Here is a 13507-nt window from a genome sequence, read left to right on the forward strand (position 1 = left end):
TTTCTAATTTTAATTTGTTATCTTTTTTTTAGGAAAAATACCCCGGAAAGCCCGGTAAAATATTTTAGAAAAAGAAAATCTACCCAAGAAAGAGTTTTAAAACTCCACCAGTGTAAGTTAAAAATATTTATGTTACTCTTTTAGATTTAGGTAATAATTTTTGTTTAATTAATCACAAGAAAAATGTGTTTAAATGTCACTAGAGCTACACCTGATTCTGAACTATAAATCGTTGAGTTTCGACAAGAAACTCGTTCTCAACCTTTGGAAGTGTGAGTTTTTCAATGTGCAAATTCCTATTTTTTAAAACAAATTCTAATTATTCAACATTAACTTTATCCTTATTTATATTCTTTAGACCTCCTTTTGTATTGTCTCTTCCAAGTTCTGTTCAAAAATAGTTGATCAGAGATGACTTCATCTATGTCCCTCCACAAAATGAACACAACAAACTTCTAATAATGAGTAAGTTAATAAATATTTATTCACCACATGAATCTTGTTCAATGCTTACTGCTTATACATGATTTAATTATGGTTCAATTAAAACCAGAAATGAATTCAATGTGTTCTTGTCTTTGGACTCTCTTCTATTTATTACAGCTGTCCTCTAGAACCCAAAAAGCAGAGTGTTACGGTGTCTCTTACGAGTTCTGTAATTGAAAACTTAATCAAAGATGACTATGTCTATGAAGTTTCTGATGAAAAGTAAGTTTCACATAAATTTTTTTATTAATTTTAATGGTATAGGATAATAATTCTGGCTTTGTTATTGAACTGTTTTCTGTTTAATGCAACAACTCTACCAAAGAACAACAGCAACAATCCCAAGAACCTCCAGTGGCACGGCAATCAGAACAAGAAGCACCTGTTAATGTGTAAGCATAAAATTCTTTAATATCACATTTGTTTAAAATAATTTCGGTTTACTATAAGTTTGGATTTAGGTTTACTATTAGTTTGGATTTCGGTTCACTATAATGATTAATATCATTTTTGTTTAATATCATTGTTAAATATGATAATAGTTTGGGATAATTATAGAAATGTTTACTGTTTAATGCAGCAGACCTCTGGAACAGCAACAACAGCCCTACGAAGAACTAACAGCGCAGCAATCCGAACAAGAAGCACCTGTTGATGCGTAAGTTTTACTGCTTATATAAATACCGATAATGTTTACTGCTTATACATGGTTTAATTATGGTTCAGTTGAAACCAGAAATGAATTCAATGTGTTCTCATCTTTAGACTCTCTTCTGTTTCTTACAACTTCCCTCCAGAAGCAAAAAAGTAGGGTTTTTTGGTGTCTGTTACGAGTTCTGATATTGAAGAGTTTTTTAAAGATGACTATGTCTATGAAGTTTCTGATGAAGAACAATAGCAACAATCCCAAGAACCTCCGGTCGCACGGCAATCAGAATAAGAAACTCTAATCTTATCATCATTTGATAGGTATGTTACTTGCTTTTCTCTAACAATAGCTATATCACCTAATATTTTACTTAAATGTGAAATGAAACCATGATAAGCATATGCATATAGGCATCGCTTGAGTTATTGTCATTCTAGTTGCTCAATTTAGCTTAGTCAAGCTATTGGTTCTGTTCAAGCAATTGCCAAGGCATCAAAAGTGCAAATTCTGGAGAACAGAGACCTTTCTGCTGAGAAGGCAGAGATGATTTCAAGGTTTTTGAGGGATCCCAAGTTTTACTCTTCTCCCAAGATCACCTGATGGCGCAATAACAATGGAATTCGGCAGGTTGGGATCTTTTGTTTTCTCCCACAACAACAATAAATAATAATGTAAAGTGAGCATCTCCTTCTAGTTCCTTTATCTGGTTAGCTTCACTTAGAATAGTTCTCGTATTCATAGTTTTAAATTAGACCGAAAAATAGATAACGACTTGGAAACCTTCCAGTTAAACAGTATTCAAATCTCATCATACTAATTTAAGTCCTGACAATTTTGTATGATCCAAGGGGAAGGTAGTTTAAGAAGGCTAGAGGAAGGAGGAACAACAAAGGACTTAGGATTTAAGTCGTATTGTTTCTGTATTTTTTTTCAGTTTTTAGTTTTGGAATTTAAACTCAAAATTTATTTTGTATTTGAGTATTAGTTTTTAATGTATAAAACAATTATAGCAAAAATTATATATTTGACAATAATACATACTCTAGTAACTTTAAGATATAATATTTTTCTAATTTTAATGGTATGTTTGACAATAATACAATATCCACCAAGTTATTTTCACCTTAAAATTATTAATTCTCGACTATAATCTTTTTTATTATATACCCAAACATAGTAGATCATTTAAAAAATAAATAAATTAAAAATACAAAACTATTTCCTTTACTTTCCAAAATGCATTGTATGAATTTTCATTCAACTCTGAAATCATGGTTTAAACAAAAATTACAGGCTAACTTTAATTCAAACCATAATTTAGTATTTTGCAAATGAAAATCCAAACATATATAGAACTCTTAGAAAGAAAGCACTCTATTCAATTATTCATGAACAGACAAAAACTTGGACCAAAGTTCCTTTCATGATGATTGTCACCAATTTTTTCAATGCTCATTCCCACAAATTTTGAAAGCTAATAATTAGAAGTTGCACCAAATAGCAGATACTTAAATATATATCTCTCTTTCAATTCCAACAATTCTAGTAACAAAACCATCACTGAAATAGATCAAACATACTAAAAGATGAAAAAGTGAGGGGGGAAGGGGTATCAACGAAAAACAAACTAATCGGCCGCTTGAAAATGGCAAGATGACTTAAATTTTGTTGAATGCAACAATGTCACAGCTCTGAATATACTCGTTGCATGGCTCGACAATTGTGAACAAGAATGAGTTGATGAAAATATTCACATACATGCTCCCCAGAGTAGACCTTCCGGGGATATGCTCCCAATTGAAAGGCACAGCAACAGGTTTGGTGGAAGGGTGTGACGTTTCTCTAATATCCTCTTCCTTGCTTCATACAAAGATGATGTTGCAGCAGTGCGTCTCACCGACATGAGAGGGGCATTGATATTCAATTTCCTTTCAGCCATCTTCTCAATTGTTCAAACTTCTATGCAGCCCCTCTCAGTAACAAATTCACAGTTCAAAACAGTCTCGTACCTTAATTTATTTACAGCTATGAGGCCTAAAACTCTGCTAAGAGAATCCTAGTTTCTACCCTTAGAAACCTGAAAATGAAAAAGGATAGAAGAACCGATCATTCATAATTCAAACAATAACAACAAAGAGCAGAATCTCGGATTCAATTCAGCATATCTTGAACTAAGTTCAGAGAAAAAACAGAATGCCAGAGTGTGAGTAAGAGAGAGGAGAAAGAGAGAACACAAAAAATCAACACTTGTCAATATTACAAATGCTTCCATCACATATCCAATGTTAAAGATGTTGAGAGGGAGGCTTTGCCTCATCTTTTCTCCGGCCGTGACTGTATACTTGATGCTCAGGTTAGGTTATTCTGCTCTTGTCAATTTTTATGCTTCCTTTTTCCTTGGTTTAGTTTCAACGTGTTAGAAAACTTTTTGACTGATTCTCATATGGCTAAACATTTTTTCCTTGTTTACTTATCTTTCCGTGTGTTAAAGAAGTAACACTAATGTGGATCTGTAACCTTAATTTACTTATAATCTAGACAGGTTCTGGGAAGACACTTACATACCTGCTTTTGATTTATTCCATCATCAACACTTTGAAATCTTCTGTGCAACCCGTGAACTTGGCATGCAAGTAAGAATGCCGACGAGTCAACATGATAAATATTTTTGGCGCCACATAACAGGGCGATTTCCCTTGGAAAGGGCTAACTACTGAGTGAAAACATTTTATGCTCTCTTGGATGGAGGAACATTGAGAAGACGCAAGAGTTGGTTAAAGGTAAAAAACCCTTTCATCCTCTTGTTTTCTACATTTTCGCTGCTATAGATACTAATGGTACACAGTGAAACTAATGCTTTAGGATGTTTAGATAATAACTACTGCACAGTTGTTGTCTAACCTTGTAGAATTGGCCATTTTCTTTGATCACTGGAAGCATTGATCTTAAAGACAAAACCATTTTAATGCTCATTTAAGATTAGTCTTTCTTAAATTCTTAAGTTTGTAAGTCCTACATCGGTGATATATGTGCCAAAATACAAGTTTATATAATTAATGAGAAGTAGCAATGTTTGCCTTAATGAAGGCATTATTAAATTAGAATTGGGTTTGAATGAGAGTCAAAATGTTGACTTGCTCTCTCTAATTTAAGAGTTGGGCCTCGGTGTTTGGGCGAGGGTCCAGGTGTCTAGGATCCTAGACATAAAGGGCAACGCATGAGATTGAACTCACATAGCCCCGAGCATGCTCGACTCATCCCAATAGAGAGGGATAACAGGTCACACTCTCAGCACACACGGCCAAGTGGGCCTTCCATATTTTTTTAATTATTGAATAATCTTTTTTATTCATATATTTTTGGAAAACAAAATTTTAAAATCAAATAAAAATAATCAATTTAATTCTTATCTATTTTATTATATAAAAATTAGATTTCTGTATTTAATGATGGAGCTGACATAGCATGTTTCTGAGAATGTTTTTCGATTTATTTCTTTTAACTCATTAAATACAAATTATTATGATAAATTAACTATATCAACTAATTAATTTGATTAGATATTTAAATATCATATAATTTATATCAATTTGATTTGGTAGTATTTTCTAATTTATTTATTTTAATATTTTGTTAGTATTTTTTAATTTATTAAACCAAATTTATTATGTGTATTAATTAATTAATTTGATTAATTTATTAGTCATTAAAATAATAAATCTATGAATAAAATAAACAACTGAAATATTTTTAACTAATAATTAAATCAAATCATATATATTGAACTAAATTCTAATCATATGAATTAAAGACTAAATTAAAATAAGATAATTTCTTACTTATTCAAGTTGAGTGCAATAAATACAAATTAATTTTGTTAGATAATCATAGTTATCTGGTCAACTATATATAGATGACCACACAAAATTATAAGAATCATGATTTTTATCGCTCTTGCTATTTCAACTCTTCTTTTCTTTTTCTTTTTTTCTTTATGTATAAATGTATCCAAAATGAGAAAGTACGGATAAGTGTTTTATTGATTGTTTGTTTGGTGAATATATCTCAATTTTTCAAAGTGGCCGATGTATTTTTTTTTATAGTATTAGATAGAAAAATATTTATTAAAATGAATATGCCCATTGTAATGAATTTTTTTCAATTGTTATACTTTTATGTCAGTCATGTAAATTCTTTGAAGGCACAAGATAATAAAATAGGTTGATTTTAATATCATTAAAAGCTAAATTCAATAGTTCAAATAAGCACTACTAATTATGTTAAAAAAGTAATTTTGTAATAATAATATGATTTACATATTAATTTTTTCGAGTAAATTCATTTTAAAATATAAAAATTAGACTCAATTATGCTAAAATTTTAAAGGTAATATAGAATTTGGCAACAAAATTAACATTTATTAAGAAAATAAATTTATTTATGACTATTTTCTAATTATAAATAATAATAAGACTTATGAAAAAATATTAATGTTATTATTCTTATTAATTAAATAATAATATTAGGTAGTTGATAGTTTTATAGGCAGAAATTATTAAGTAATTACGTAAAAATTAGCAACGAACAAGCAATAAGGATTAAAAAAAATCTATTATATAATATCAATTTTATAATTAAAATATGTCACATATCATATTCTCATATATTCTATTTATTATCTATTCTATTATATAAAAATCAGGTTTCTGCACTTAATGATGGAGTTGATGTGACATGTTTATGAGAGTGTTTAGTAATTTATTTCTTTTAACTCATTAAATACAATTTATTAAGATAAATTAACTATATCAACTAATTGGTTTGACTAGATATTTAAATATTACATAATTTATTATAATTTATATCAATTTGATTTGGAAGTATTTTTTAATTTATTTTTTTAATTTATTAAATCAAATTAATTATACTAATTATCTGTATTAATTAATTAATTAGATTAATTAATTAATCATTAAAATAATAAATCTATATAAAATAGGTTCTCGAGATATTTTTCCCTAATAATTAAATCAAATCAAATCATATTTATTGAGCAAAATTTAAATTATGTGAATTAAGGACTAAATTAAAATAAGATAATTTTTTACTTATTCAAATTGAATGCAATAAATAAAATTAATTTTTTTAGATAATCATGATTTTCTGGTCTTCTATATATAAATAGCCACACAAAATGAGAATGTATGGATGAGTGTTTCATTAATTGTTTGTTTGACAAATATTATAGTTTAAAAATGTCTTAATTTAGGCATTCTACCGCTGTCGATGAAGTTGAACCTGTAGTAATTCAGAGTGACCATGATATTTCTTATAATATTACATAGAAAAATATTTTTTTAAAATGAATATACCCATTATAATTAATTTATTTTGGCAATCTGTTATCTTTACCTAACAAACAATATCCATGTTGAATATATTATTTTCATCACAAGCCATACATAATTGATTGATAATTCTATATATAAAAATACTCATGTAGTAATTAAATACTATATTGTTATCTTGCTAAAGTTAATTATCCTGTGATTATGCAAATGTATAGCACTATCAGGTAAAAATTGATTGGATTACATTTATTTCCAACGAGATAGGTGATCTTTTAGGCCTAATCACGGTCAAAGTTGAGTAAAGTTTGAAAAATGCTAACAATAGAAATACTTTTTATTTTTAATACCCAATAATAAATATATAAATTAAAACTAATATTGTTTCGTACAAAATTATAAAATATATATCATACTCTCAAAACATATCCAATCCGTATTAATTGTCATTGTTTATCAATTACGTTATGATAAATCTGGTTATTAAAAAGGATTAAAATTAACTTAAATATACACAATATTATTTCATATTTTTTATTTTTATTTTATTATCATAAAAAGTCATACATATTATAAAAGAACCTCATCTTTTTACCAACGGTTCTTCCATTCAATAGTTTCTATAAAAAAAAAATGCATAATAATATTGTGTTTGGCAAGAATATATAAAATTTTGAAAAGTTGAAGCATAGGTTTAGTCCTTAACATATTCGTAGATAAAGTGTAGAGTAGATAAAAGATAGTTAGCTAATAAAAGAATAAATAGTTAAAACTTTATCAATACTAATAGTCGTAGTATATGATAGGTGTTCTATAACTTTTTTGGATTTGATTTTTTTTGTTATTATATGTTGTTCTATTTAATTTATGCTAAAAAGACTTATGATAATCATCTTATCGTGGTAGTGTAAAAATTGTAGATATTATATTTATTTTTTATGTTTTTAAATCTCATGTCTTTGATGGATATTTGTGATTGAGTAATTATTAAAAGAAATTGGTTTAATATCTATTTTATATTCTATTTAAATTATAATAGTGAGTAAATTTTTTTTTCATAATAAATAATGCAAATTTTTCATAAAAACAACGTTTAAATAATTGTGAAATTAGGTTATACCACAGATGAAGATAAATATTTTGGCATTAGATCTGCTATAAAATAAATTTTTAGGAATATTATATTGTATTATATAATTTAGTTATATTTTTCTTATCTTCAATCTATATTATTTAGATTGAGATATTTCTAAAAAGGTTATTCAATTTTTTTAAATTATTAAATCAAATCAGTTACAAACTAATTAATTAAGTTGATTAAATATCTAGATATCTTATAATTTAATTTATATAGATACATGACTTTTATAATTTTATTATTTATTGTAATAAATTTTGTAAGTTATAATTTATTTTTTTACCTGCATATTTAAATTTTAAGAATAATTTTTTTAATTTTTTATTTGTAAATAAATTATTTTCTACTTTAATATATGAATTTTTTATGAATTTTTTATTACACAATTCACTTTAACAAAAATAAATTAATTTATGAAAATTTAAACTTGAGCGTTTGTTATGGTTAAACTCAAACTTTAATTTATTTTGTCATATTATTATATAAATATTAAATCCTTTAATTAAACACTTATTTAATTACGAAATGATATTATATATTACTTTTACATCTATTCTATTATATAAAAATTAGATTTCTATACTTAATGATGAAGCTGACGTAGCATGCTTTTGAGAATGTTTTCCGATTTATTTTTTTTAATTCTATAAAACAAATCAATTATAACTAATTAATAATATTAATTAATTAATTTGATTAGACATTCAAATTTCACAATTTATTATAATTTATATAAATTAATTAATTATATCAATTAATTAATTTAGTTAATTATATTAGTTATTTGATTTGATTTGATTGGAGTAAATATCAAATTATTTTAGTAAATAATAAATATAATAACAAAATACATAAATTAATTTAATTAGTTTATTTTTTCAGTGTCATCTATTTATACGAAATCATAATATATTTTTTACTCATTCGTTCTCTTTTCTCTCTTTTCTCTCTTTCTCTCTCTCTCTTTTGTGTGTAGGATACAATTTTTGTAATTTATTTAATTTTATTTCTTTTATCTCTACTTATACATTTCATTTTTTTATATTTTTTAAAATTTTTTATCTATTTTAGTTGCTCATTATTAGGTGCATATTTTTTTTCTTCTAACTTTTGATTAACAAAAAAGATGCATCTTTTTTACGATGTTTTTAAATAATTTTACTATAATTTTGTTGTATAATATTCTCTTTTGTCATGTGTACTTCATGTGTTTAAAGAATTGACTTAAAACTATAATATGATATATAAAATTATAATATGGTTTACAGTACACTGAAATATTAGGATATTATCGTATACATATTTTTGAATTTGTCCATTAAATTCAATCGTATAGAATCTTAAAAATTATGCAATTATGTAATTATTTATTTTTTTATATAATTATTGTATTGATCATTTATATTAGTGAGACTATTTTTATCATTAATATTTATAAATATACTATTACCTGTATATAATTAATTTTGAATCATTTTATTCGTTTAAGTTTAATTCTATTGAATTAATTATTCGAAGTGTTATCGCTATTTCTATTTTTAAAGATTTTTTTCAATATTATTTAACAATTATAATAACATAATAATAGTTAAAAAAAGATAGAACAAAAAAATTTTTAATGTAAAAATAGGACAAAAAAATAAATTTATTTAATAAATTTTTCAGAATATATATGTTTTTCCTTTGTAGATAATTATTGTAAGGCATCAAAAACTCTAACAATTATTAAGAATAAATGATCGTTATAAAAACAATGCCAATTTAAATGATCTACAAATAAATCATGCCAAATATAACATACAACTTAAAAGGGTTATTTATGAAAGAATATAGTTTATAATATTTATTTTTTTTACTATTTATTTCAAAAAAATCATAATTACTTAACAATCTATATTTTTTAAATTCACTATATATATATATATATATGCAATTTTACTTTTTTTTTGGATAAAATAATGCTAATTATTTTAATGATGTAAATGTCGATAATTATTGTAACACCCTACTACACAGAGCTTTACGCTTAAGTTGTAGAACAGAGGTAGTGTGGTGTTACAGACCTCTAATCAGAAAATACATATGTATAATAGTGGAGAAATATAATATACTATGAGTCTTGAAAAATGGTTAAAACAAAATCGTAAAATTTAAAACGCAATACTCGGAAACGAAATAACTTGCGTGCTAAGAACCTAAAGGTCATAGACATGAATAAACGAAAGAGTGAATAGAGAGCCGAGAATACAGTATAGCTAGCTCCTGACTCAGCCTACGAAGTCAAGGCTGGTCGGAGAATATATACATACATATACAAGTATCCCAAAATACCCAAAATACAGAAATAAGACCCTAACTCTCCTATAACCTCTGTGAGGGACAAAATAATCAAGTTTCTTGGAGAGAAAGTTAAGTACATATATACATAAACTGATAATTTCAAAAGAACCCAGGGACTACTCCGCTTCAAGAATCCAGATGTCTAGCGAGGAGCCTCTCGACCTGCATCTGAAAACAATAACACAGTATGGGGTGAGAACCGGAGGTTTTCAGCATGGTAAAGGTGTCACACATATAATATATAATGTCTTGGGAATGCCAGAGGCAATCCTGGAACTCCAACATATAGTTATAAAACTTAAACTCTAAGCAGAAGCCATAAAAGGGGGTACGTGACCTAAAAGGTTCTAAACTTACCTACTCTAATCCTAACATTAACTCCAAATCGGTCCATCCTTCCTCCGCTCCTCCATCACCAATGATTCGGCAGAGACAAACAATCAAATAATTTCACGCACAAGTAGAAAACAGATAGTGCAAATAGCAAGTATAACAGGTAGCATATAATATATTTAGTTAGGCAATCCCAAGTAATGCATAGTAAATCAAAAAAACAAATTCACATGATGTATGACTGTCCTATGGCTGTTGAGGCTCATCTGTCAGTTATCCAGCCAACTCGACAAGTCCGAAAACCTTAGACTTTCCCTCATTGCGCATCCCCATGAGTCTATGCATAGATTTCTCATTCATTCATCATTTATACAATCACTCATTTGTTTATATATCACTCAATGGGGGATATCCATTCCTGGAAATTTATACGTACTCGGTCACTCTTACGACGTAGGAGGGTCAACAGAGTATCGAGTTTCAACCTGGAACATGTTGTGGCAAGCCACGGTTCTGTTACCCAAGAAAACTCGTATATCAGATATCATTAATTCATAAGCCGTTTAATATTCAAAATCACAATATAATCATTCATCATAGCCACATCATAACTTCATTTAACATCTACATCTTTTTTCTTATAACTCATCATGCTTACCCCTTTCTTCATCCCCAAGTTACCTTATTTCCCTAGCTTCAACTAGCTACTATACTTAGTATTATACTTTAAGACTAAAATGATGAAAATAGAGGTTTAGAAGTCTAAAATCTGGTTTAAAACACAAAAATACAGTTTTGTAGGAAACAGGGGCCACGCGTACGCGTGGGAGTATAAAAAGGCAGCTCGCCTATGCATTCCCTTACCATGCGTACGCGTAGGTGAGAACATCATGTCTCGCGTACGCATGGGGCTACCCGCACACGCACAGTTTAAAATCCCATACCACGCATACACGTGGACGTACGTTTAAAAAAAAACACCAGATCACCCAGAAAGCTGCATAAACCTGTAATATCCACCTGCATAATACATATTTCACACCAAAACTTCCGACATGCATAACTTAATCGTTTTAAATCATTTTTCTTTCGTTCTTCAAACGACGTAAATTTTACAAACCCAATTTTCATTGAAAATAAGTTTGAAACAAATTGAGGGTCCGAAAACCAAGTTATGCCTTACCAAAGTTTGGCCAAAAATTGACTTTTTGCAAACTTTTAAAACCTCATTTTTCAACCATAACAAAGCCTATGCCAATAATTACCAAACCTACACTTTCCAACACTTCTTCATTAACACATCAACCACCATAACAATTATGTCCCATACCAACAACAATGCTCATACATTTCCTCAAAATCCACCATTTAAACTATAAGTCACAACTTTAAAATTTATTTGCTTATATCCTCAATTCATTAACAACAATACATCAATTATCATTAACCAACCAACAAGCAACAAACCACAATAATTCATCGTCATACGTTAGCAACATCATTAACTCATCATCATTAATTTCAATAAACTCATATTCATCATCATACATTAGCAACATCATTAACTCATCATCATTAATTCCAACACCAACATCCACATCAAACCAAAACCCTACCTTGTTCAAGATGTATCAATAAAGTACTAAGCCATTCACATATTCAAACATTCATTCCTATCCTACGGTCATCTAGCCTAAGTTTTCACAGAGCATTACATATTAAATATGCGAAACCTAAACCATACCTTGGCCGATCACCACATTTGATCCAAGGAAGCCACTCAAGCCATACACACAGCCTCACAAGTTTCTAAAATCACCAAAACCTCAGCGCCAATCCTCCACCAAACCTCCAAATGTCCATAATTCAATTTCAATGCATATATATATATATATATACTTAGTTCACACCTATTACACATGTATACCTCAAAATTCAGAATTCATATAATAAAATCAAGAATTGGCTAAGGTTTGTGATCTTTACCGTCTTCACGAACAAAACAACTCAAGCCCGACAAGCTTCGCAAGTTAAATCGAACCTAGAATACCAAATTTGACAAAATCTCATTACAAGGGCTCAATTTCGAAAATCAAAAGGGGGTAAAAAATCTGAGATAGGATTGTGGCTTATCCATGAAATTGACCCGATAGAAACGTAGAGCTCGATGCGCTGGATACGTGGCCGCAAACGGTGCAGCGATCAGAGCTCGGACGAAGGAATTATGGTGGTTTATGGTGATGGTGAGGGTTAGGAAGCTCTCCTCTTCCCCTTTGATGTTCAGCGTGTTTTGTTGCTGAATAGAGAAGGAGATGGCTTCTGTCCCCTTTAAGTGATTGGGTCTTGTTCAACCGGTTTGGTCTATCTAGTTCAATTTTAGGTAAATTTTTTTTGAAATTAATGTCAAAATTCTCGTTTTAAAGAGCTCTATCCTATTTTAATATTAGATTTACATTTTAATTTTTCTAATTAAAATTCGATTTATTGATTAATTATTTACTAATTTTTAGGTAGATTTACAATTATATTTTTATTTTTTGATATAATCGATATATTATTAATAATAAATAGTAATTAACCCCTCATATTTTTAATCAAAGTATTTTGACGATAGATTCTATTTATTGATGTTAATGGTTAATTGTTTCTTTAAAATAAAATGTATTATAATTTTAGGTTATTTCATAATTAACAATAATGCTTCATTATTTCTTTAAAAATAAATTACATTATGATTTTAGGTTATTTCACAATACATAATTAATGTTCATAATACTAAATTACTCTAAATTTTCTATTTTCTATGGTTAGTAGTTAATCCCAATTGAAAAGATTATGTTAAATTGTTGAATAGTCCAAGTATAATTGAGATAGTTAATTTAGTTTGTTTGTTTATTAATATATTTGATCGAAAGCATGAATGATAAATAAGACAAGAAAATAATTAGAAAAATAAAATGTCAGTAATTACTTAAAATAAATAAAAAATAAGTTATAGGGTATTATTTTATTTAAATTATTAATAATTAGAAGAATAGAAGGTCGATAATTATTTTAAATAAACATTAAATTTAATTTTATGGTACTAATTTATTTGAATTGTTAATAAAATTTTATAATTTTCAGATTTATATATATTCAATTTATGTATTTTATTTTATTTTACTTTAATAAAAAATTAAAACGTGTCTTTTTAATTATATTTTTAGAAAG

The 13507-nt window shown here is 27.5% G+C and overlaps 1 long non-coding RNA gene across 1 annotated transcript; it reads right to left on the minus strand.

The window, feature by feature from the left end:
* Positions 1–9873: 9873 nt before the first annotated feature.
* On the minus strand, positions 9874–12596 carry LOC112703911 (uncharacterized). The gene is made up of 4 exons (XR_011863405.1): positions 12441–12596; positions 12281–12335; positions 12039–12204; positions 9874–10129 (listed from the first exon to the last, which is right to left on the minus strand). It is a non-coding gene; the product is annotated as an uncharacterized lncRNA (long non-coding RNA).
* Positions 12597–13507: the final 911 nt, after the last annotated feature.

Source organism: Arachis hypogaea, chromosome 7 (assembly GCF_003086295.3).
Source record: "Arachis hypogaea cultivar Tifrunner chromosome 7, arahy.Tifrunner.gnm2.J5K5, whole genome shotgun sequence".
NCBI lineage: Eukaryota > Viridiplantae > Streptophyta > Magnoliopsida > Fabales > Fabaceae > Arachis > Arachis hypogaea.